At 34.4% G+C, this 25932-nt stretch overlaps 1 long non-coding RNA gene across 2 annotated transcripts; it reads left to right on the top strand.

Moving 5' to 3' along the window:
- The first annotated feature begins 13232 nt into the window (after nucleotides 1-13232).
- LOC132303193 (uncharacterized) lies at nucleotides 13233-22676 on the top strand. 2 transcript variants are annotated; one of them, XR_009481118.1, is made up of 5 exons: nucleotides 13233-13398; nucleotides 13580-13637; nucleotides 15856-15905; nucleotides 18388-18792; nucleotides 21924-22676. It is a non-coding gene; the product is annotated as an uncharacterized LOC132303193 (long non-coding RNA). The 2 variants fall into 2 exon arrangements; XR_009481117.1 differs by having other exon boundaries at nucleotides 15856-18792.
- The last annotated feature ends 3256 nt before the right edge of the window (nucleotides 22677-25932 follow it).

Genomic DNA, 25932 nt, shown 5'->3' with positions numbered 1-25932 from the left:
AGATGGAGGGATGTGTATATATATATATATTGATATATATATATATATATATGATTTAAATAATCAAAGATTATTATGGATGGTATTATACATATTTATATATTATATAATATATGTGTATGTATATATATATCAATTAAGATGATTATTATTATTATCCTTATTTGATATACATAGAGAGGTTGGTTAGCAAATTTGTGATATGCTTATAATCTACAGGAGATGTTTACGTATGAATTAGTTTACTATTAAGTTTAAAGTTGATACATGGTTAAGTAGTAGGCATGGATGAGTTGTCATAGGCATAAATATAGTGCCTAAGTATTTGTATGAATAAAATACATACATAGGAAGTATGGATGAGTTGCTAATTTAAAAGTATAAGATATATACTTGTGGAGGCATGGTTGAATTGCCAATGTATAAATAAATACACTTATGGAAGCATGGTTGAATTGCCAAAGTATAAATATATATACTTAAGGAGGCATGGTTGAGTTGCCAATATATAAATAAATATATTCATAATGGCATGGTTGAATTGCTAAAACATAATTAAATTGCTTTGTGTATTAGATGATTAACATTCATCAATGCATACTGTATGTATAAGTTGGATTAGGATTAAATATTCTTAAATTAGAATAATCTAGTAGTGACATGTTAGTGTATTATTTTATATATATTAATAAAATAATATTGGTAGAGACATGGATGATTTGTCAAAGCTTAGGTATTGGCTATATGGTTTAAATAATTAAATTCATTATTGGCTTTTGGATTAAATATAATTTTTCTTGAATTATATTTTAGTAGTTAAATGATTAAATAATTATTTAAAATGGAGTTAAGGCTGAAGGGGTTTCTCTTTAAAAGAGAAGGAGTTTTGAATTGGTTAAAGTATGATTATATTTTAATCATGGTTTAATGATTTTGAAAATTAATGAAACTATTAAGGAATATGAAGGTTATACTATATATAACTATTTATACATATGTGTATAATTGTTTATTAAACTTAAAACTTTTTTAGGTTTGGTTTTGATCAGAGATGATCTACTTATTGGTTTTCAGAGGTTTGGTAGAGAGAACTTGCTCGTAGGGTTTAACCCACGATTTTTTTTTCAGGTTATTAGAGGTTCCAGTCTTGAGGTTGAGGATCCGCAGCTGGGAGACTGTCATTTATCTATTCATCTTGTGTATTTTTTTTTAAGTAGTATTAAATTATTGGATAATGTTTTAAGGGGTCTTTGAGTTATGGGATTTCCGAGTTGTAATTGTTGGAGAATCATTAATTAATTTTAATTTATTAGTTTTTCTTCAGCGTATTATTTATTCTTTTATTTCATTTTGTACTCTGTGCTTGTTTAAATACTTTAATTGTTTTGATATCCCCTGATTTTGTGCGCGGACTTGATCAACCCGTGTTCCGAAATTAGGGGGTATCATAGGTGGACAGATGTTGCTTTTGATGAGGATGTGACCTACGGGGAGGGTCCAGTCCAGATTTTTGATTCACGGGAGCAGGTCTTGCGGACCAAGACCATTCTATTGGTTAAGGTCTTGTGGAGACGTCACGGTGTTGAGGAGGATACCTGGGAGCTCCAACAGGAGGTTTGCTCTCGGTATCCTAATTTGTACTCTCTTTTAGGTTCGACTCGATTTCGGGGATGAAATCCTTTTAAGGAGGGTAGGTTGTACTGACCAGGTCATTTTCATCCCTTTCCTTTTTCGGTGATTTTCTTTTTTCGTCTTTTTCCTATTTCGTCTTTTTCCTGTTTATCATTTTTCCTTGCATAACCTCACTTTTTGTGCTTGGATTTGATTCCGGTTTTGCATGCATCTATGATATTTGATTTCTATGACATTTGTATTTTTACTTTTGTAGAAAATACATTCTAGTTACTTACTTTTTCGTAAAAGGCATGGATGCATACTTTACCGAAATTATTATTGATTTTTGGGTTTTAGTGTAATTATGTAAAATAATTATTTTTCATCTTAGGGACCTTTTTTGTAATTTAATTTGGAAGATATTTTGAGAAAGGACTTTTTTGCAATTTTTGGAAAATATGACAAGTGTCACATTCTCATGGTGCCACTTGTTAACAATGGGGCGGAGTGACTTGGATACATAACCTCTTGACATTTGGAGGGTAGAGATTCACTCACTTGTTGGCCTAGGATAGGTGCACTTGCTGGCTTGGATTTAATAGGATTAAGCCTAGGAAGGAGCCTTGGATTGGTGATAAGTGTAGGCACCAAATTAAGTCTTGCATTGTGTATGTGTGAGAGGTAGTGTAAGAACACATAGTGAGTGGAGGATTTTTAGACCTTCCACTTACCATTTTCAATTTATTATTCTCATTTCCTTTGTTCTTCAAAACCCTAACCTAGCCACCATTGGAGGAAAACTTGGTTAATAGCTTATTCCTTCATTTTGGCCTTTTTCCACTCACCTTAGGCTAAAAACCTTGGGAGACAAAAGTTTCCTCTTGCTCTCCTCTACAAAACCCTAGAATTGTTTTCCATTTTTAAGCTTGGTTGATTGGATTATAGAGATTTAATTCTCTATTGAGGTAGGGGTGGTAGTATGTTTATGCTTTAAGTGTTTTATAATCCTTTGGGTTTAATATATATTGTGTATATGCCTTTAATATGATAGTCTTGCATATTATAGGAAACCCTCACTTCTTGACTTAGGGTTTATTGATTTAAGCATGTATGATATGTATATACCATGTGTAGAAGGATTATATAATTTAATAGTATGCTAAATTCTAGTATTTTTACATGTGGTAGTGATACAGAACTCTTGTAGAATTATTAAGGTTATATGCAATTTCTAATTACTTGAATTGCTATATTTATGGTGATGATAATTCTATAATCTTGTTGAGGACAAATTTTGATTATTTTAGAAACTTATTACTAAAATGTTAAGAATTCGTGTATAAAGCTTATTGTTGAGGCATGGTTTAAATTGATAAGTTGGTGGTATGGTTTGTGTGGTTTATATGCCTTAAATTATTGTATATAAGTTTTGAACTTGATATATTTTGGATTCTCTTGGGACATTATTACAAGTGACATGGCTCGAGTTTGGATCTAGTGCGGGGGGTATGAGTTCTCCTCAATTGAGATAGTACGCACTAAGGTGGTCTTCCCAGCGGGTTAATGCCTGTAATAACCATTTTGATCTTGGTTTAGTCTGAGACGTGATGTCTAAGTATTCCACTAATTGATTTCACATTCAATTCCAAGTTGACAACTAATGCTTAATTGTAACTTGTGTTTTTTGCTATTGGCGAATTGATGTTGTTAAATACATTGATATTGATATGTGTTGTTAAAGAATCATTTAAGTTAGCTTAAGATGATCCCTTAGAACACCTTGAACATAGACATTAAGTGGAATGATCCCTTGTATTTGTCTATATTGATCTTGCAATGATATTGAACCTTTAGGTTATACGCATATGCTTCTTCCTACGAGTAACTTGATTACTCACCCTAGTGGTTTGGGTTATTTTATAGGTAAGGAGACTATGTTCTTGGATGCTCATCATCCTTAGAGGCTTGTGAGCAATTTGAAGCATTTTTCTATAATGATATGTAAATGTTTAGCATGCTTTAATTTTGATGATATATTTTGTATACCATGGGTGTATAGTATTTTAGAAGCTAATGTAGCTTCCTTGATGTGTAATGATACTTAAGTGCTTACTTTTGACACTATAAGCATGTGTGTAATGAGGCCAAGGGCCAAGCATATTTACTCTAGCACTTGTATTCATTTGGTACTAAATTTTGCTTCAAAAATGTATTTAAACCAACTTTAGAGGTTTGGCATATGAAATTCTTGTAATGGACATGAATAAGGCTATAAGTTGTTGTAATACATTCACTTATTCATTTTAAAGTTGTTGACATGCTCACATACTCAAATCTCATTAAAAATCAGTTTTAAACTTTCATTTTTGAACCAATTCATGAGGGGATTTGAAACATGGATTGAACCTTAACACATTTGCCATATAGCAGGTCTTATAGCAGCTTTTCGAGTCATTTCAATCATCCGAAATGTTAGTTCGGTCGACCGATGGCTTTTGGAAAACTCATTACACAGTAAAAACTCATTTCCAGTAGCCTTTTTCACTGTTTAGGACTATTTCAGTCGACCGATCGCCTATTTCGGTCGACCGATGGCCTATTTCGGTCGACCAATGGCCTATTTCGGTCTATCGAAACAACCTTCCCTCAAAAAAATATTTTCAGGAAAATTTTTATCTAGTTTGGTAGTCCGAAACTCCAGTTCGGTCGACTAAAATAGCCCTCATACGCCAGCCTTCAAGATTTTGTTTCAGCTTTGATATTCCAACTTCAAAGGGTCATAACTTCTTCATTTCTAATCCAAATGGGGTGATTCTTGAGCCTAAACTCAAGGATTTTGAGTCAAATTTCCAATGGTACCAATGCCATTCTTAGATTCAAATCATGGAGTTATTGATGTTTTAGTGAGGTAGTGTCGGTTTTCCCTTAAACCGGGAAAGAGCAATTTTGTGGGATTCTTGGCCAATATTCTTAGAACCTCTTGAAATGTTGTGAAATGATTAGATTAGGTTGTATTCACATTTTTTGACTTAATTAGAGTCAATTTTCTCTTTTTAATTGTGAATTGACCATTTTGCCCTTAATTAACGGATTTTGCTGTTTTAATTCTAGTTTCCTCTTTTGCTCTCTTTAACTTCCATGACTCCATGGAACATCACATTGGTGTCTTAGGGATGATTTATATCTCAAAAGACTATGGTTTTATCTTTTGCTTCCACATTTTGGGCCCGTTACCGAGTCAACTTTTGGGTCATCATTGATGCACCGGGTTGAAAAACTTTGACAGTCACACAAGTTGTATTAATCACATAGATTCCCCCCCCCCCCCCCCCCCAAGATTAGTTCTAACAATACCAAAAATCATTTGCCTAAACATACAAATTTTTTTTTTTCTTTTTTTAAACATATTAACAATAGAAACACATCTGACAATGACAATATGCATATGAATAGTTAACTCTCAACACCCCCAAACTTAAATGATACATTGTCCTCAATGTATGAAAATAAGTATAGAAACTAAGCATGCATAGAAGTGTAAAAAGAGAGAAACTATCAAGTGCTAGATAATAACTCCAGTGCAACCAGTCACATTGAAACAACTGAATTTCTCTCTCCCAAACTTGGACCTTATAATCTGTTCACAAAAACTTGGTACGAAGCATAAAAGTATAGACATATATAAAGATATAAATATAAATTAATATGTCATACTTTATTCAAAATCGGGAAAGAAAACCAAAATATGTGCACATCAAAAAGTGCACCTACAATTGTCATGCCAAACACATGGCCCAAATCCTTACATTATTCAAAACATACAAAGCAGAAATAAATAACATGAACTAAAAAAAAAATCAGTTCGCCCTACAAAATAGAGAGTGAAGTGTCAACTCCTCCAGGAGCATGATCATTCAGTGATTGCACCAGTGTGAGCAAGAAGTTGCTCCTTCCAATCTTTAAAATTGTAAACCTTCTTTGAAGTTTCTCATTTCTTATTACATGGAATCACAAACCCTTGGTTCTTAATCATCTTCGTGATTAGATAAGGAAATGGAAATGACTAAGTCAAAGAGCTTTCCTTTTTTGTGGACAATCAATTTGTTATAAACCTTCAAGATTTGATTCATAATCAAAGTGGGAACAGAAAACCAAAATTCATTTTCTGCTGAAAAGAGACAATCCAAAAGGACACTATTATTTACTGTAGGTTTGCCAATTGGAAGAACATTCGTAGCCAGTAGAACCTCAATAAACCAAATCCGGGGTGGAATAAAGGATCTTTTAGGTAAGGTGTTATCTAAGATTTTGAGATTGCTATATGCTATTTTTTTCAAAACATCTGTTAGGTCATCCAATAAATCAAGAATATCTGGTAGGGGAGCATAGAGAGGCTGACCGTCCATATCAACTGGGGAGTTGATTGGACATCCACATGCAACTGTAATATCATCCACTGTAAACGAAAGCATGGTGCCATCAATTGCAATTGAAAGTTTAGTTGGTTCCTGAGGTTGGTATGAAAGATTCTGATAAAACTGACGAACTAAGTGAGGATGAACCACATTATGACATGGCTGAAAAATGGATGCTAGTCCACATTTCCTGAGATTTTTGACTCCCCAGTCTGTGTCAGCACGCCTACGAAAAACATTCCTAACATCAAATGTAGTTTCAAATTGAAGGGGCCATTTAGACCAATCCAGATCAGTAGTTTCCTCAGAAGAACCCTTGGATTTGCGAAGGCGCTTAGAAGTAGTGGAAGATGCCATTTATTTGAAAGAAGTTGGTTCAAGACTTTTGTCAAACACAAGATGTGCAAGACTGAAAAGTACATAACACTTATGAAGATTAAATTATTTGAATCCAACAAGCATGAATCTAGAATTAAAGCACAACAATTCCTCACTTAAAAAATTAATCTCCCACAAAATCAAGTTCTAATCTCCATGAAATATTCAAGAATTGAAGGATGGAAGATGAAAGAACTTACCTCAATTTGGAGATTTAAATCTTGCCTTCTTTGATGGATTGATGATAATGGAATAGGAAGATTTGATGATTAATGGAGATGGAGAAGGTGAAAAACAAATTGGAGAAGGTGGGGAAGGTAGGGTTAGAAGGTAGGATACGTATGTTTTGAAGATGGAAAGGAGGAAGTGAAATTGTATAAGGAAGGGATCAATTTATAAAAACAAAGCTGGGCTCGGGTTCCTCCAATTGGGCCTTCACATCCGGAAGCAAGGTATGGCGTCCGGACGCAGACTGTAGCTAAGCGTGATCTCAGCAATGATAAGGCTCGGGAGTGATATATGTAGAATGGCGTCCGGACGCGGGATATAGTAAGTAATGGCGTCCGGACACTAGAAGTGGCGTCCGAATACGGGATCTCTAGGGGTTGGCATCCGGACACGAGATCCTGCATCCGGACGCGAATGTGACCAGTGCCTTTGATGGATTGTTGTTTGAAGACTCCCAAAAATGTTACCAAAACCTTTTAATGATTGTAAAAACCCACGATGACCACTGGAATGGAAATCTAAATGATTCTTGAAAAATGCAAAGTGAAGTTTCTACCTAGGCATTTTTAGAGATTTTTGGCTTATAGTAATAAGGAAATAAGGAAGCTTAGAATAGAAAGAATTACTTCCTTTGAGTGCTAAATTTAACGTCGATAGCTAAACATTATGGGAATCCTTCTAGTCCTCATAAATTGGATTCGTCAAGATAATGGAATCCACATATCCGACCGGGACTAGGTTATTAATGTAAGGCTTAAGCCACTAATCATTGACCTTAAAAAGATTCCCATTCTTCGGGTCTTGCAGCTCAACTACAGAATAGGAGAATACAGAAGTGATTAGAAAAGGACCTTCCTAGCATAATTAAAGCATTCCTGGGAAGAGTTGCAATCGAGAATTGAAAAGACAAACTTTTTGACCTGAAACAAAAGACTTATTAATGATATGTTTATCATGGAATGCTTTAGTCTTTGCTTTATAAATTTTGGCATTTTCATAAGCATCATTCTGAATTTCTTTTAGCTCATTGAGCTATAATTTTCTGTTAGAGCTGGCTTGATCAAGATTAAAATTAAACCGCTTAATAGCCCAAAAGGCTTAATGCTCTAATTCTACCGAAAGGTGACATGCCTTACCGTAAACAATCCGGTTTGGTGACATGCTAATTGGCGTTTTAAATGCAGTTCGGTAGGCCCAAAGCGCATCATTCAGTTGTAATGACCAATCTTTGCAGTCCGGTCGAACCGTCTTTTCAAGAATATGCTTGATTTCCCGATTTAAGACTTCCACTTGACCACTCAATTGAGGATGGTAAGGCGTGGCAACCTTATGATTGACAGAGTATTTAAGGAGAATAGATCGAAGATAACGATTGCAGAAATGAGATCCTTTATCACTTAAGAGTGCTCGAGGTGTGCCAAACTGACTGAATATGTTCTTTTAAATGAACTGGACCACTGTAGTGTGGTCGTTGGTTATGGTCACCTCAGCCTCTATCCATTAGATACATAGTCCACCGCTAGGAGAATGTAAAAATAACCATATGAAGATGGAAATGGTCCCATAAAATCTATTCCCCAGACATCAAAGATTTTGATAATTAGAATGGAGTTCAATAGCATCATGCCCCTTTTAGACATGGCCCCAAGCTTTTGACATCGTGTACAAGACTTGCAAAAGTTGTAAGCATCCTTGAATAATGAAGGCCAATAAAATCCACTCTGAAGGACTTTAGATGAAGTCTTTTTGGCACTGAAATGTCCTCCACATTCAAGAGTATGGCAGAATTTTAAGATATTTTGGACTTCGGATTCAGGAATACATCTTCTGATTATTTGATCCAGGCAATACTTGAACAATTCCGGGTCTTCCCAAAAGAATTTTTTTGATTTGAGCGAAGAAGCAGTCTTTATCTTGCTTAGACCATTTTGATGGAATTTTTCTAACCTCAAGATAGTTGACAATGTCAGCAAACTAAGGAGGCGACACATAAGAAATCTAGAATAGTTGCTCATCCGGAAAGGAATCATGAACTGGAGAAAAATTAGAAGTGTTCTCAATAAGAAGCCTAGAGAGATGGTCTATAACTACATTATCAGTTCCTTTTTTGTCCTTAATCTCAATATTGAACTCTTAAAGTAAGAGTATCCAACGAATGAGTCAAGGTTTGGTCTCTTTCTTTGCAAGTAGATGTCTTAACACGACATGATCCGTGAAGACAATGACCCTGGATCCAAGAAGATATAAGTGGAATTTATCCAAGGCATAGATAGCTGCTAGCAACTTTTTCTCAATTGTTGAATAATTCATTTGAGTATCTAAGAGGGTCTTACTAGCATAGTAAATATCATGAGGAGTTTTATCCACACACTGGCCCAAAATAGCACCTAATGCATAATCGGATACATCGCACATGATCTCAAAGGGAAGAGACCAATTAGGTGGTTTTATGATTGGGGCAGAAGAGAGTAGTGAATGGAGCTTCTCAAAAGCTTCCAAACAAGTGTCCTTTTCAAGAAGATGGCATAAAGGCCGAGATATCTTGCTAAAATCCTTAATGAAGCGGCGATAAAAGCCAGCATGGCCAAGAAAAGATCGAATTTGTCTCACCGAAGAGGAAGGAGGAAGGCTATGAATTAATTCAACTTTTGCCTTATCAATGTCAATGCCTCTTTTAGAGATAATGTGTCCCAAGACAATCCCTTCTTGTACCATGAAATGACTTTTTTCCCAACTTAAAATCAGATTGGTATCTTTGCATCTTTGCAGCACAAGTGATAAATTATGGAGACCAGAGTCAAAAGAAGAGCCAAAGATAGAAAAATCATCCATGAATACTTTAAGAAATTTTTCAACCATATCAGAAAATATGGACATCATGCAACTTTTAAAAGTGGCCGGCACATTACACAACCCAAAGGGCATACGACGATAAGCGAACGTTCCAAAAGGACAAGTGAAGGCGGTCTTCTCTTAATCTTGAGGATCTACAGCCACTTCGTTATAGCGAGAATAACCATCAAGAAAACAATAGTAACTTTGGCTAGATAACTTTTCTAGGATTTGATCAATGAATGGAAGTGGAAAATGATCTTTCCTAGTTACAGAGTTTAGTTTCCTTTAATCAATGCACACATGCCAACCAGTAGTGGTGTTTTGTGGCACAAGTTCTCCCGCTAAGTTTTCAACAACGGTGAGCCCGGACTTTTTTAGAACAACTTGAGTGGGACTTACCCACTTTCTATCTGAGATGGGTTAAATGATTCCCGCATCTAATATCTTGATTACCTCCTTGATGACAACCTCCTTCATGTTAGGATTCAACTGATGCTGCATCTCTCGGGAAGGTTTGGCGTCCTCCTCCAAAAGAATGCAGTGCATGCAAATAGAAGGGTTAATTCCTTTTAAATCAGCCACTGACCAGCCAATAGCTTCTTTGTGCTCTTGTAGCACTGCTAAAAGGCAGTTTTCTTAGTCCTTAGAAAGATCTGATGCAATTATAACCAGACGAGTTTTGTTGATACCAAGAAATACATACTCGAGATTAACCATGAGTGGCTTTAACTCAAGTTGAGGGGGAGATTTCAGTGAAGGGACCGGAGGAGTGCTGGAAATTAATGGAAGAGATTCCTTTGGCACTTTCCAAGAAGGAAAGTCCGAGATTGCATTGGCTTCAAGCAAAGACTTGACTTCTGTAATAGATTAATCAATGTCGTAATTTTTAAAGTCAAAATGAGCTAAGCAAGTTTCAAGAGGATCTTGACTTAAAATAAATGGAAGAGATTCTTCAACCATTTCATCAATGATATCAAGAGAGAAACACTCATATTCCCCCTGAGGATGTTGAGAAACACTAAAAATGTTGAGCTTTACCTTTATGTTTCTAAAAGAAATATCCATCACCCCGGTTCGGTAATTAATTGAAGCATTAGCCGTAGATAAGAAAGGTCGACCAAGGATCATAGGAATATGTTTTATTGGATTATTGATAAGCGCTGAATATTATATATTCAAGCGCCCTAAATTGCATTAGTAAAGTCCGTTGTATGTTAATTTATGTAGATTATCTTCATTTCTATGTTTTTATGCATTTTCAGGTTCATTGGCCAAAATGGAACAAGAATAAGGCCTTGTGGAATCTTGAGCAACAAAAGGTGCCAATGCTGAATTCTGGCAGCAGTAGAACCTGGACTTTGCTTGCCATTTTGACCTTCCAAACTCGAGAACTGGACTTCCCTCATAACATGAAAGATTTAGAGCTCTGAATTATCTTTCTAAATCTTCAAACGTTTTGTCATTCGGAGCTCGGAGCAGAGAGTTATGGCCTTGTTACCAGAGGTGCGCAGAACTGCCTGGCAGCAATGAAATTCTGCCTTGATCTTCATTTTCGACCAACCATACTTGAGAATTGGATCTCCACTAAAACATGAAATATTTAGAGCTCTGAATTAGCTTTCTAAATCTTCAAACGGTTCATCATTCGGAGTTCGGAGCACAAAGTTATGGCTGTTTAACCAAAGTAGGTCTGGGCGGAGCAAGTGAAGCATGGGCATTTTTACACTAAATTCGAGTGCTCGAGGCCTTGCTTAGAGTGCTCAAATTTTGGGCAGAATGCCCTTCGGAAATGGCTCATTTCAGCCCACTTGCACCTTGGTTTCTTCATTTTGCTTTCCTCTTTAATGAAGTGGTTGGAGATGTTGGTTGGTGGCCTTTTGGTGGTAGATAAGAGGGATATGAGCCACACAATAGGGGAGAGCTTCATTCTACAAGATTAGAGGAGAGAGAAGAGAGCAAAGGAAGGAGAGTTCTTGGAGCAGGAAAGGGGAGCTCGAAAATGGAAGGAGGATCCATGGTTCTTCTTCATTCTAAGGCTCCCATGTGTAACTAACTCCTCCTCTAGGGAGGTAATGGAACCCCTCATTGTAAGCATGCTTTACTTTTGATTCTAGTTTGGCAAAAAATAATGTATTTTTGTGGTGATTCCATAATCTAGAACTCTTACTTGATGTAATGAATTGATTTTGATTTAATGATCATGTTGGACCTACGTTCTTGTCTTAGAATGTATGTTTTCATGGTTGTATGGTTTACATTTTCATGGTGACAATGAAGATGAGATTTTTGGAATGGTTTTAATGGCATGTTGTTGAGAGATTTGATAGGCCATAGCTTAGGTTCTTCCCTTGATGGCTTATTCTTAATTCTTAGCTTCATGTGCTCTTATCATGTGATTGATGGTTTGACAATTTCTAGCTTAGTGAACATGTCTTAAATTACACTTTAGTTTAGGTAATTGAGCATGTAAAATCTTTGATAAATTGTTCTTGCCTATTGATTCCATGAATCCTTTGAAGGTAATGTAGTAACCATGAGTAACTACTTATCATAGCCACATATTTATGTTGTTTTTCCCCGAATGAATCATATTCTAGCATGTTTATATTGTAGGTAGTGAAGTTACTTCCCTAGTCTCTTTTACCGACATTTTATTTCTTTTTAATTCTTGCAAGTTTCTAATTTATGCAATTTCAATATTCTTAGCTTAAGTGACAAACAACAAAACCTTTATAAACCCTTCATCATTCTAGAAAGATTCTAGACACTAAGGTTGTCGTAAGACTAGCGCAGTCCCAGTGGTTCGACTTACCCGACCAATAGCCCTATTTTACAATGATTCGTGCTATTGCGAAGGTTGATGTATAGTTGATCAACCGATCAATTATGGACCGATTCAGTATCTAGAACCACAAAGTTTACCGGGAAATAGAAGTTGTCCACCTTGATAAGTATATCCTCAATGATACCACGAGGTTGCTTTAGTTCTATCCGTAAGTTGCAAGACAACCAAAGTAAATTTTAGTTCTCCTAAGCCAAGTTGTAAGTATACTGAGTAAAGAATCAGATTTACACTTGATCCTAAGTCAAGGAGGGCCTTTTCTATCTCATTGTCTCCAATGACACACGAGATTGTCGGGGCACCCGGATCCTTAAACTTTAGAGGTGTATTATGCTGAATGATAGCACTTGCTTGCTCAGTTAAGCTTACCTTTTTAGGAATATTGCTCTTAGAAGTGCGTTTTTGAGTACACAAATCTTTAAGAAATTTTACATAAGGTAGAATTTGCTTGATGGCATCAAGGCAATACAAGAAAAATGGCTATTAGGGACAGTCTTTTTGTGACGCTTTAAAACCCGTCCCTAAAGATCCTATTATTAGGGATGAGCAAATTTTACCGTCCCTAATACCAGCCTTTTTGGCACAGTTTATTGAAGACCGTCCCCAATGCTAAAAAAAAAAAAAATAGGCTCCAAACTTTAGCGCTTCATTTTTCTTTTGTTTGGCACAAAAATGAAATATTATAAAATTATTTTATATTAAAACAAAGGGAAGCCCATCACACTACGTCGTTTTAATTTAAAAAACATTAGTACCATTTGCAATCCTCTTCCACCGTCACAACTCACAAAGCCCTGCGATCAGTTCTTCACCTCTTCTGTTCTTCTCAACGTCGCCCTGCTCTACGACCTAATAGCAACCTTTGGAAGGTTTCTTCCGTTTCCAGCCAAGCGAACCTCCTAATCTTAGTACAGGCAAGCAAAAGTTCATTCGTACTTTTCCTGTTTGCCATTTTTCATGATCCTTACCCTAGTTTTTTTCTAGGGTTTCGAAATTGCAAAAGGCCTATTGAAGGGGTAAATTATAAATCTGGAAAAGGCTTGTCACCTAAGTCTGAATCGTTGTGGGAAATCCGAAATCGTACAGGTTGTTTAAACTTTCTATCTTTATTAATTTATTCCTTATATACATATAAATATATATGTATATATAGCCTTTATATATATATATATGCAATTCATTCATCAGTTCACGGAACCATGAAGAATTTGTGTACTATTTTCATTCTTATTATGTTGTTTCTTACTCATTCATTATTAAACAACAGATTTAATCACTCAACCTTCTGCTACTTCTTTTACTGGCGGCTATCTACTTGCCGAGAGGTATGTTTCACTCTCTTCTTTGTATCTCAATTAACTAGCTTAGATTGCTTCTTTATCTATACTATTTATTTATTTATTTAATTTTTTTTTTTTTTTTTGAGGTTGATTTAGGTATGAGTTTTGTAGAATTTCTATCTAAAATTTGAGCTGCACTTTATTTATTTATTTATTTATTATTATTATTTTTTTTGAGGAATCATCGTTTCGTTGAAATTTTAATTTTAAAAATTAATTTTCCCCTTTTGCAATTCTGACGTCTCTTAATTGGCTTCAGTTGATATTCATTATCAGCTTTATTGTTGTTAGTCATCAAATTGATAATCTTAACATCATACCTTTCGTATGTACAATTTTTTTTTATTTTTTTTATTTTTTTATCTATATATATTTTTTATTTTTGTTTTGTTTATCTGCACGTATGTTTGTTTATTTAAAATTTTGAGATATTGGAGGATACTAAAATTTATACATGTCCTCTGTATGTAAGAAGGGAGGAGTATTAAGACAGACAGTGTGATCTTCTCCTAAACAATCCATACATACAAAAAGTACAAATTTATCAAGATTTCTTATCGAGATTACTACCGGGCAATCCATACAGAATTACTGAGATGTAAGGGGAAACCGAACAATCACTGACTTATTTTATTCAAACAGATTAACCACGGTGTATAAACTTTTTAATGTAAAGAATTATGCAAAAGAATGTATTTATTTTATTCAAACAGAATAAGTAAGAAACCAATAATTATGTAGCTTAATATTTATGGTAGTCAAACAGAATAGGTAAAAATCAAACCCATTACAAATCAGACTTGTCTATTCTTTCTCATTAAAATTTTCTTACGACATACTATGATAATTGTGACTTTGTAAATAAGACCATTCTGTCAAAAACTAATTAGTAAAACATTTTGATAAATTTGTTCTAAAAAAAAAAGTTGTTACAAGAGAAAAAAAAAAAATTTGTTTTAACAAATTTGATGAGATTTAAATTTTTTATCACCATACTTCTCCTCTAAATGTTAAAAAAATTGTACATACAAAAGGTATGGTGTTATAAAGGGCTGTTTGGTAGGGATTTTGACTTCAGGGAGTGATTTGTATAAAAATTGGGTTGGGCTCTCCTGGAGGGCAATTCCTGTTGGAACTATATGGTTGATTGTTACGATTTTTGTTGATTTGAGAATGGTTAGTTTTCTTTTTATATTCTTGATTCTTTGATGGACTTGATAGTAGTGATACAAAAAATTTTAGGTTGAAGTTCTGGTTACTAGAAATGTTGAAGAACAATGATACACATTCAGAATTTCGAATTCTGAATGTGAGAGGGAAACGATGGGGCTCACCACCTTTCTCACATTATGGAACGAGAGTTTTGCTGTAAGATTCCATTCGAATGTCCATACAAAGATCATTGGCCAATGCCCGGCCTTGCCCTATAAATATAAGTCATTTATGTCCAAAAAGAATTTTTAATATAACCCCTTATTATGGTTATGTGAATATTTTTTATATCTTATTGTTATTCAAGGTCTCTTCCACCTCAGACACATAATTTTGTGGTTTCATCACTGTTTCGTACAGATTTCAAGAATGAATTTGATCAAAATTGATATTTTTTTTTTCTTTTCACTACAACTATTTAGTGCTTCATTTTTATTTATTGTTATTTTGGTGTCTGGATGATTTGGTGTAGAATAATCATACTCGACTCGACAAAGTCTATTTTAACTATTTAGTTTTGGTTACATAAATCCTATTTTCTTTTCCATTTTAAAGCCATAACCTTAGGCAAATCTTGAGAACTGTTCAAGAAGTCGATTTTTAAATAAACCAGCATTGCTATTACATCCGAATGATATTCTCTATATCCCGTCTTTCAGTTTCTGGTCGCAATCGAAAATACTAAAGTGATTGTATAGTTTTTATTTTTATTAGGAAAAAATTTAAGAGAAGTGACTTAAAAAATAAATCAAATAGGCCCTTACAATCCCTTTGTTAGTGAAAGGAAGGAAATTTTATGAATGCTCTAGAAAGCGACCCTTCATAAACCAGAATAAGCCTTGCAGTTGATTTGTTAGTGAAGTTCTGATACTAATAATTTAGCCAGGGTCCCATTTGAAGGTTATATTAGTTCGCTTACAAAACATAGAATATCTCCTGCATAAGATCTTGTTCAGAACTGATAATTGGTGCCATTATATACTTATTGCAGGTCATATCCACTAGCTGTTCACCCAAGATTGAGTTTGATCAGAATTTTAGGTATGATATATTTCTTACTCCTCTTATTATGTTTTATTTTATTTGTTTATTTATCAATTTCTGGATTTTAATGCTCTATAAGTTTATATTACCTAGATATTTAGTTCTAATGCTCTTATTATGTTTTTTTTTATTTGTTTACTTATCAATTTATGGATTTTAATACTTTTATTATGTTTTATTTTATTTGTTTATTTATCAATTTCTGGATTTTAATGCTCTATAAGTTTGTATTACCTAGATATTTAGTTCTAATGCTCTCCATCATGGATCTATCATGATTATGCATATTTTTTTGTTTTCCTTCTTGTGTACCTCCTGTTTATATGGGTCGTACCCTTGTTTTGGCGCCTTTTAATGATATTTTACCACTTCCCCCCTCCCTACCAAAAAAAGAGAGAGCCTATGCATCAAGTACATATATTTTGTTTTGCAGATATTTTTTTTTAAAGGACCATTTTTTTTTACCAGTAATTGGCCCTGCATGTGTTTTGTTTAATTTATCCAGAGACAGCCTCATCACTTTGTTCTCTCATTTACCAAAATTTGTTAGATAAATGAAAATTCTTTCTCCACAAAGGGAGTGGAATGAAAATTAAATTTGATTATACAATTTTTGAAAATATAATTCACTGGAGGCTGGGGATTGATGGATGAAACAATTCTGAAAACGCTGTTCATGACACATTTTATTCGTTTGTGACTTTTTTAAATGTGTCAATTATGTGTGCATGAGCTGGTTATCACTACAAGAAACATGCTCAAAAGATTGTACTTGATGCATAGGTTCTCTTTTTTTTTTAAATGTGTCAATTATGTGTAATCTCCAAACAAACATGCTCAAAAGATTGAAACAGGGAATAGAGCAAGTTATAACAATCTCAGATCACAAGTAGGCTTGAAATATCTTAAACCCTAGTCTTCAGTTAAATCACCTGAAACTTGAGTTAATTCTGGTTCTTACAGCTTCACATACTCATAATGCACTAACTTAATTAGATACTCTAGTTCTTTCAACAAGAGACATAGTTGTAGTGCACAATAAGTGCTAGGACAGAACTGACATCAGTTTTACACTTGAATTCTACAGTAGTGAGAATAAGCAGGTGTATCTGCAATGTAGGTGAAAGTAGGCCTTGATTCAAGTTCCTACAACACTAAATAAATGAAACTTGTTCAGAATGATACTCTTCAGTGTATAGTAAGTTTACTTCAAATTGCAGCTCAAAATAAGTCACAACAAAGTTTGAGCTGAAACTTTGTTCTTAGGGACTAAATCGTAATTTTACTTCCTTACAGCCTTGAACTTGATTCCAAACACCTCAATCCAGTTATATATATATGCTCAGAAGGTAATCACAACAAAGCTAGCAATATGAATCAACTAGAATGAGTTTAAAACTTTATGTAGGCTATTTTATTCAATAAGGCTGTTTTGTTTGGTTTGAGAGTTCAAAACCAAATACACTCAATTTTCAGTCTTGATCTTTGTCAACAGAGCTCTATAATGATTAAATATACTTGTTCAAAGCATAAACTCAACACATACAAGAAGTAATCAACATAAAACAGTCCATTAGAGGCTATGCACCAGAAAAGTAAGCTGAACTGAGATATGAGTACTCATATTGTTTTTCTGTGCAAAATTAGGCATATACCTGAGTTCTGCAGATGTAAATAAATGCACCAAGCTTGCTTCAACCATCACACAGCACTTGGAACCTCTACAACCAATTTTGACCCTTTAATCCAGCCTCAACATCAACATAAATGCATCAGAAAAATCTGGTTCACAGGTTTAGAAATTCTTCAGTGGATTAGTGCACTCTCATAGTGATTTCATAGATTAAATTAGCTCAGAACTTCAATTAATCTCTCTGAAAGTGACTCATATTTTCAATTCTCGAGCCTCACACTCAATGCAGCTCAATATATAAAAAGAGGCTCAATATTTGCACACATAGGTGCTGCTCTATAACAGTATATTTATACACTGAATTTGCTGCCCTAGTGTGAATAAGAATATTCCCCATTTAACCAATCATAGATAGGAATATATACAGAAATTATATACCATGAATGGACCAAACAATCCCTGTACAAGCCTAGCTTGTGTCACACCAACCACTTTTTCTGCAGCCCTCACAGGTCAATGAACAATGCTGAAATATATAGCAAAGAATTGTATTTCTGTGCATATTTTTCTCTCACCAGGACCAATGTGCACGTGGCACATTGTTGTGAACCCTTTAACAGCCTTGAGATATCAATGAAGTACCAGAATTGCCCTTGGAATGATACACTTTGTGTATACAAGCTAAATGATGATATTCAGCAAATTTTTCTGAAGCAAAGATACAATGCACCTTCAGAAAATGTTTCCAATCATACACTGCAGTTTAGATTGATCAAAATACCCCTAAGGATGCAGCTGAGATTACATAATTGCCCTTCACTAATGACACTTGTCACTTTAAACCAGATGATACTTACTGCAGCCCTTGAAAGTGACCAGATGATGCTTGTTGCAGCCCTTGAATTTGTGATTCAACCTTTAATATAATATCTGTAGTGCAATGTAGTATCAAAGATAAGTGTAGCAATATTGCTCCCATGTATAGAAAGACTAATATGCCCGTGTTAAGACTTGTATTCAAGAACAAACCTTAAGATAGGTGATACCATTTAGCCTCAAGATTAGTATTTTTCATTCAAAGAGAAAACCAGATCAACAGAATTCCACAGGAAAATAGTAAGTCAAGAAAGGCAAAACACAGAAGATGAGGAAGTTGAAAGTCCTGAGGAGGGTCCTGCTATTCGCATGTACAAGGACACGCATTTTTTGGAAGAAACTGGATGGGTAAACAAGAGAGCTAAGCAGAACTACGTAAGTTTTTTCCCCCTTTTTTACTTTCTATTTATTTTTCTTAATGTGTTAGTATTTCCATCTTGTTTGATAATAAGATTGTGTGTGTATGTGTGGTAAATTATTGCTAGCACAAAATATTTGTATAATACAATGTAACAGGAACATTTGGTTGTTGAGATATCACCATAGGGCATAGTGACCAAAATAAAGTAAACATGACTCATCAATACTTGAATTCTAAGAATGCTAGTTATCTTTCATAACATATTTTAAATCATTTACTATTTTAAATCAATTCAATTTAAGAATCCTCTAACTTAAAAGATAAATCAGCCTTATTCAAATTCCATTGTACACTTTAACTCTATGCAAATACTTTTTTCCGCCATTTTGACCCTAAACTACAAGCCCTTGTTTGGCTACATCGCGAGAAAGAGTTTAGACTAAACTCTAAAGTAACAGTTGACTTTAACAACATGATTATTATCCTAGCAAGGAGATGATGTTGGTGATCTTGTACTCATTATGGGATGGGAGAAACCAATGATTACATTCCTTTAGGTGCTCTACATTTTATAGCTATAACCCTGCCCTGATGCACCAGCACGAGAATAATTCCTTTCACAAAATCAGTTTAGGTTCTCATAATTAATTGGGTGTGGATGAGAGCAGAATATCATGTATCAACTCATGCATTCAGTGCTTTAAATTCAGTAATTAAAATTTTCCAGTGCTTAATTTTCAGCTTTATTAAACAACACCTTAGTTGGTTTTGTTTTTGAAAATTGAATGAGTGCATTTTTATATATATGGATTTCTGGGTATATGGTTTTCAGTTTTTGCAGGTAAGCACAATAAATAAATAATTGCTATTTATTAAGTTTGTTGGTGAATTAGAAATTTGTAGCTTTGATCAACATAGTTACCAGATTACAGATTAGATTAGATATACTGGATACCATGCTTAGAAGTGTATATATAATAATGTGTCAACTAAAAGCAGGAGTTGTGTTTGTTGGTGGTTTGTGCGTGGATATGGATTTGGGGCCCTTGATCCAAATTAAATCAACTGTTCAATGAAACTTTAGGATCCCAGAATTGGATTATTAGAATGTTATTAGTGACATCCTTGATCGATTTGAGTATTCAAATTATAAGGATTTTAATTTTTTGGAAATAGATTATAAGGATTTTAGATAACATTTATATATATGGATTTTAGATAACATCTATAAGGTGTTATTCCAGTTAACTTTAACAATCGTTTTCTATCTATAATATAAATGTTGTGGGATCCACATGACTAAGAGGCTAGGCCAGCTTCCAAAAAAAATTGACCAATTTGAAATGACTTTCATATTTAACTACGTATTTAAGTTCTAGATCTAAGAAAAGAGGCCCATATTATAACATTGAAGCACACCACCAAGGTGAGAATGTTAATTTTTCTCACTTAAAAAAAAGGAACCAATTCTAAGACTTATTAGAGATCTAAAACAATGTCCAAGCCCATTGGTTTAACAAGTTGTGGTAATTTACTTTTTTAACATAGTAATGGTAATTTACTTTTTTAACATAGTAATGGGAATGCTACTCATCCAAATTTCTGGAGATTATGTGATTGAAGCCAAATCACTTTCAATAATACACACAACAAAGGTCACACTAATCAACGCTATATGTGAAAGAAATACATATAAATGAGAATACCATGATGCCGTCTCAATATAGTACAAGGAATAAAACCTGACCCCAGTTGTCTATTCTATAGTCTCTGTCACACAACTTAAAAATAAATAAATTTCTTTTTTTAATATATATATTGGGACAAGTTGATGAGCCTAAAATAACCTATCACTCATTGCATGGGTTCAAGTTCATTTCATTTGATTTTCTGAGTGAAAGGCTTCCAATGCTGATCCCAAATACTGAAAGTGCATAGGGTTAAAGATAAATCTTAGGCGTAGGCTCAGATTTATTGTAAACTGAACCAATAAAGTGCATAGAATAACTTCAAAATCTTGTAGAGTTCTACTGGCATCTGAAAAAAAAAAAAAAAAATGGGCATTGTATGTGATTGATTCTAATATAATTGGAATAAGAATCGGTGTTAAGGTTAGGGCTTACTTGATAAGGAACCTTTAATTATTTCTTTACGCCTTGTTTCGAACCAAATACTTATGGGATTTGAAATTAGAGTTGGGAAAGGAATTGGGAATAAAATGGGATTTGTAAAAAGGAATTTTAAATTCTGTCTAAGTTCTTTTAAAATTCCACACATTCCAAATATTTGAAATCATATTTGAAATTCAATTATGATAAAATCCTTCCTATTTTTGTTTGCCTACATTGCCATGCTGCATTACATCAGGATAAACGCACTTGAAATTCAGGTGGGCCAAGTTGAACCCAACTTAATGTTTTTTAATATTTAAATGATGTTCAAAAGTTTGCTACTGAATCTGGTCACTCTTAATGTTTTATGTATGTTGTTTAAGTTCCTTGTGTAATATTCTTTAGTTATGTTTTTGCTCTGTTGTGGTTTTGTTCTTTTTTATTTGTTAATCTCAATTTAAAATTAAAATTGCAATTTTAAATAACTGATTCAAAAAGTTTTTATTTTTATTTTTTATTATGATGGGTTAGAAACTAGTCTATGTTTTATGCTACTATTTTGCAAGTTAATTTTTATTTTGGGATCAATTTTGTTACAAGCTTAACAGATATTGTATTTATTTTTTTAGACCATAAAATTTGGTTAATTGATATGACAATTATATTTTTTTATTTTAAACATATAATTATGCATCACAAAGTATATGGACATTGTTTGATCCTTTTTGTGATCCTCACACATGCTTGTTAAAGTTTGTATCAGATCGTGATATTGATGTCTTTGGACTGAGAATTCTAAATGGAATAGAAAATATAAATTTGATGTCCTATATATATGTAAGATCCTTTTTTGACTTTCACTGAAAGAGCTTCAGCTAGCTCTTTTTCTTCCAAAAATGGAAGTGAAGAACGAATCTCCCACTCATTCCTATTCTCTATATACATACATAAAAAAACAATTCATCTTGACTTAGTTTATAGTTAATTTTTTATTGAGCTACTGATGTTTAAAACTACATTCATCTTAATTTCAGGATGAAATGAAACAGAAGTTTTCACAAGTTTTTCACAATTCTGATGGTAACAGTCCTGTCATAAATGATGTTAAGATAGTGGAAAACCAATTAGGTATCAGAAAGGGATATCGTCGTGGGTTCGGAAATGGTTTTGTAGCTCCAAGCCATCAACGTGCATCCTCATCTTTTGAAGAGGCTTCTAGCAAAAGGGTAAAAAATGTTGAAGAAGATAATGCACAACTTAGGGAGAAAGTTACAAATTTGGAGGAGAAGTTGGATACATTTCAGCACCTCCTTGAGCAGCAATAGCAAATCCTTCAGCAGCAGCAACAACAACTCCAACAACTCCTTGAGCAGCAACAACAGAACTAACAACCGCCACCACGATTCCACCAACAGCAGCAAGCCCCACCAAGCTAGTATCAGCAGCCGCCAACATGGTGGCAATTTCATCACCACCACAACAGTCACCTGAATGAACTATAAAGATAATTATTTTGGTAGATATATTTTGGAGCTTTTTGATGGCTAGCTAGCTGATTTCTAACTATTTTGGTAGTGTATTTTTTTCCCTGCATTTTCATGATTGCATTCAGTTTAAAATGATGTTTTAATTTTTAAGGATGTTTGGAACCATTTGATGTTAAAGCAGCTAGTAGATACTTTTAGCTCTTCTTTACAAAACTGGAGAATTTGTAGTTTCATCATGAGACTAAGAGCTTGTTTGTTGGCACCGTATTATGGTGGTAATTTATTTATTTCTTTCTAAAATGATATTGGGGACGAATATACTTTTTAGTTTCCTTGTTTTGATATATAAGGTGGATGTGGTTTAATAGTATTTTTAGAAAACAAATCCGGTAGAGCAAAATAGAAAAAATAATAATAAAAATAATAATGAAGTATTAGGGACAGTTTATTACTGTCACAAATTTAATTTAATAATAATAAAAAAAAATTATTAGGGACGGTACAAATTGTGCCTAATAAGTATGTATTAGGGACGGACAAAAAAACCGTCCCTAATATATCAACTATTAGGGATAGTAAATACCGTCCCTAATAAATCAAAGGGGGATGGTCTTATTAGGGACAGTAAGTCCGTCCCTAATAAATGAAAGTGGGACGGGCCTTTTTGGGACAGTAAGTCCGTCCCTAAAGGTTGATTTTATTAGGGACGGAAAATTTTTACAGTCCCTAAAAATCATTTGTGACACAACTATTAGGGACGGTCAGATTTGATTATTAGGGATAGTCTTAGGGTTTTTAGGGACAGATTTGGCTGTCACTAAAAACCTAATTTCTTGTAGTGAGGAGAGGAATGTTGATCTTTACTTGCTTAAAGATTTCAAACATTTCCTGAATTTTATCACCCTTTTTCCCAAAATGTGTGGACTCTATGAGGCGTTGAGGAAAAAGAGCCTTAGGCTCATAAGATGTCTCAACATTTTGGATTGGCGGATTTGGAATTTCTGGACTATCTTTTAGATTTTTGAATGAAGAAGTTGAATCTTTGAGAGTAAGAGTTTGGACTCTTTCATCAACCTTATTGTCCACAATTCTTCCACTCTGAAGTGTGGTGATGGCTTGAACTTACTCAAGATTTGATCCACTTAGGGGTGGCAATTCGTGTTGGCGTGTCGTGTTGGTGTCGACATGATTACGACACAGACACGATTAGAGTTGACACGAACACGACACGATTATTAATCGTGTCTAAGACCTTTGACACGAACACGACACGATTATTATACGTGTAACATGACACGACATGCATAACCTATTTAATAAATGGGTCAAGACTTAACACGACACGAAAAGACATATTTAAGTCATTTTTGACACGAATACAACATATTTTGCTAAATATGTCATTTTTGACACAAACACGACACGTTTATCTGACACATTTAGTTAATCGGGTTAATCATGTCATAATCGTGTTTACAGGGTCAAACACGAACACGACACATTTGGTTAACAGGTTAATCCGTGTCAACACGATTATGACATGAACACGATTAGCCAAAACCCTAACCCGCTTATCTCGTGTCGTGTTAGCGTGTCGTGTCAAATATTGCCACCCCTGGATCCACTCGGAGGAGTGATTTCATCAATCATATATTGCCCTTTCAGGTTCACCACAAGTTGAGCTGGAAGTTTTCCTGTGTCTTTCTTGTGAAGCTGATTTATTGAATTAGGTAATTGTCCCAGTTGAGTTTCAATATTAACTATTGAATGAGAATGAGTACTAACCAATTGCACAATTGATTGCATACCACTAATGGCAGCCATTATCTGCTTGTTGGAATTTACTAGCTCATCCAATTGGGACTGTTGTGAAGGAACATGATTCTGATTAGAAAAATTTGCATTATAGGAAGGAGGACGATAACTTGAAAAAGCTTGAAATGGCTGGTTCATGGATTGAGAATTAGATTGAGTCGATTACCCATGACCTTGACATAATGAATTTTGTGGGGCTTGTTGCCTCCGTGAAAAATTTGGATGATATCTCTAACCCAAATTGTATGTATTGGAGTAAGGATTATTTTCAGGGCGAGAGAACATGGTATTAACTTGTTCTGGCATAAAAGTGCTTGTGCAATGTGCATATATAGCATTAGATGAAGAATTCTAAGAAGATGAGAGGTGTGGTGCCACAAGCTGAAAAACTTTGTGGGCTATGGCATCCACCTAGGAAGATTCTTCCCTAAGAGACCGTGGTTGACACGGATTTGAGGGTTTAACCACATTAGATGTAGAAGCTCTATAAGAACTATGTTGCATAGAATTTTCACTTATGTTCTCAAGTAGAGTCCATGTATCATCTGGATTTTTGGACATAAACATGCCCCCACATGAAGAATCGATTAATTGTCTATATGGTTCTGTCAAACCATCATAGAAAGCTTGCACCAATTGCCACTTTGGAATTTGGTGGTGCGGACACTTCCTCAGAAAATATTGAAGTCTCTCCCACGTCTCATAGAATATTTCCCCTATCAATTTGGGAAAAAATAAGAACGGAACGACGCATTTGATTGGTCTTACTCACAATATAGTACTTTTTAAGAAATTTTTGTTGCAATTGTACCCATGAAGTGATGGAATTTGCAACAAGAAAGTTCAACCAATATTTTGCTCTATCTTTCAAAGAGAATAGGAAGAGAAGCATATGAAGTGCATCTTGGGGGAAGTCCCTCATCTTGATGGTGGAGCAGATTTCCAGAAACTCATCAAGATGTTTATAAGGATCCTCATCATCAAACCCATGATATGTCGGAAGCATTTAAATTGTGATAGATTTGATCTCATAATGATGAGCCTCAACATTGGGCATGATAATGCATGATGGAGATATATATGTAGAGGGTACAAAGTGGTCCCTAAGAGTCACTGGGGCTAAATTTTGATTTTCAGCTCTAGGAATTTCGAGATTATCTTGTTCATTAGCCATTTTATCTATTTCAATTTCAAGTTCTCCTAAAATTTTGGGATCCCTAAGGTTCCTTCTTTGTTGTCTAAGAGTTCTTTCAAGTAAAACAATATCAATTGGTTCCTCAAGATGTGGTAAAGACGATAATCTACGACCTACCATCAACTATCAAACACAACAATTACAATAACCCATCACCAATACATCCACATACATTGATCCCTTTCCCTCAATTCAACAATAATGAAAACAGATTAAATTGGCCACGACAAAGACCTATGCTCTGAATAAAATAAGAATCTGCAATAGCCTTGATAAGGGCCAAACAAAGAATAAACTAGGAACTTCAAAAACTTATCCAAAGTCCTTAAGACTTCAAATTTTGCAATTAAATCTCCTGGAAAGTCTATAGTCCCAAGCAACACAAAAACATCAAAAACATGAAAATATATATACAATCAAATAATGAAGCAATTTTTAAATTCTGATTACAAAACCGTATGCAATCCCTGGCAATGGCGCCAAAAAGTTGAGGCGCACAAATGCGTACCACTTAAAAATACCACTTCTAACAATTGCACATTCATC

Source organism: Cornus florida, unplaced genomic scaffold (assembly GCF_030987335.1).
Source record: "Cornus florida cultivar Cherokee Brave unplaced genomic scaffold, ASM3098733v1 CherokeeBrave_3.0.0_Hap2_Chr04, whole genome shotgun sequence".
Taxonomy (NCBI): domain Eukaryota; kingdom Viridiplantae; phylum Streptophyta; class Magnoliopsida; order Cornales; family Cornaceae; genus Cornus; species Cornus florida.
Note: the sequence above shows the minus strand (reverse complement) of the source record. Positions and strands in the feature narration are given on the sequence as shown.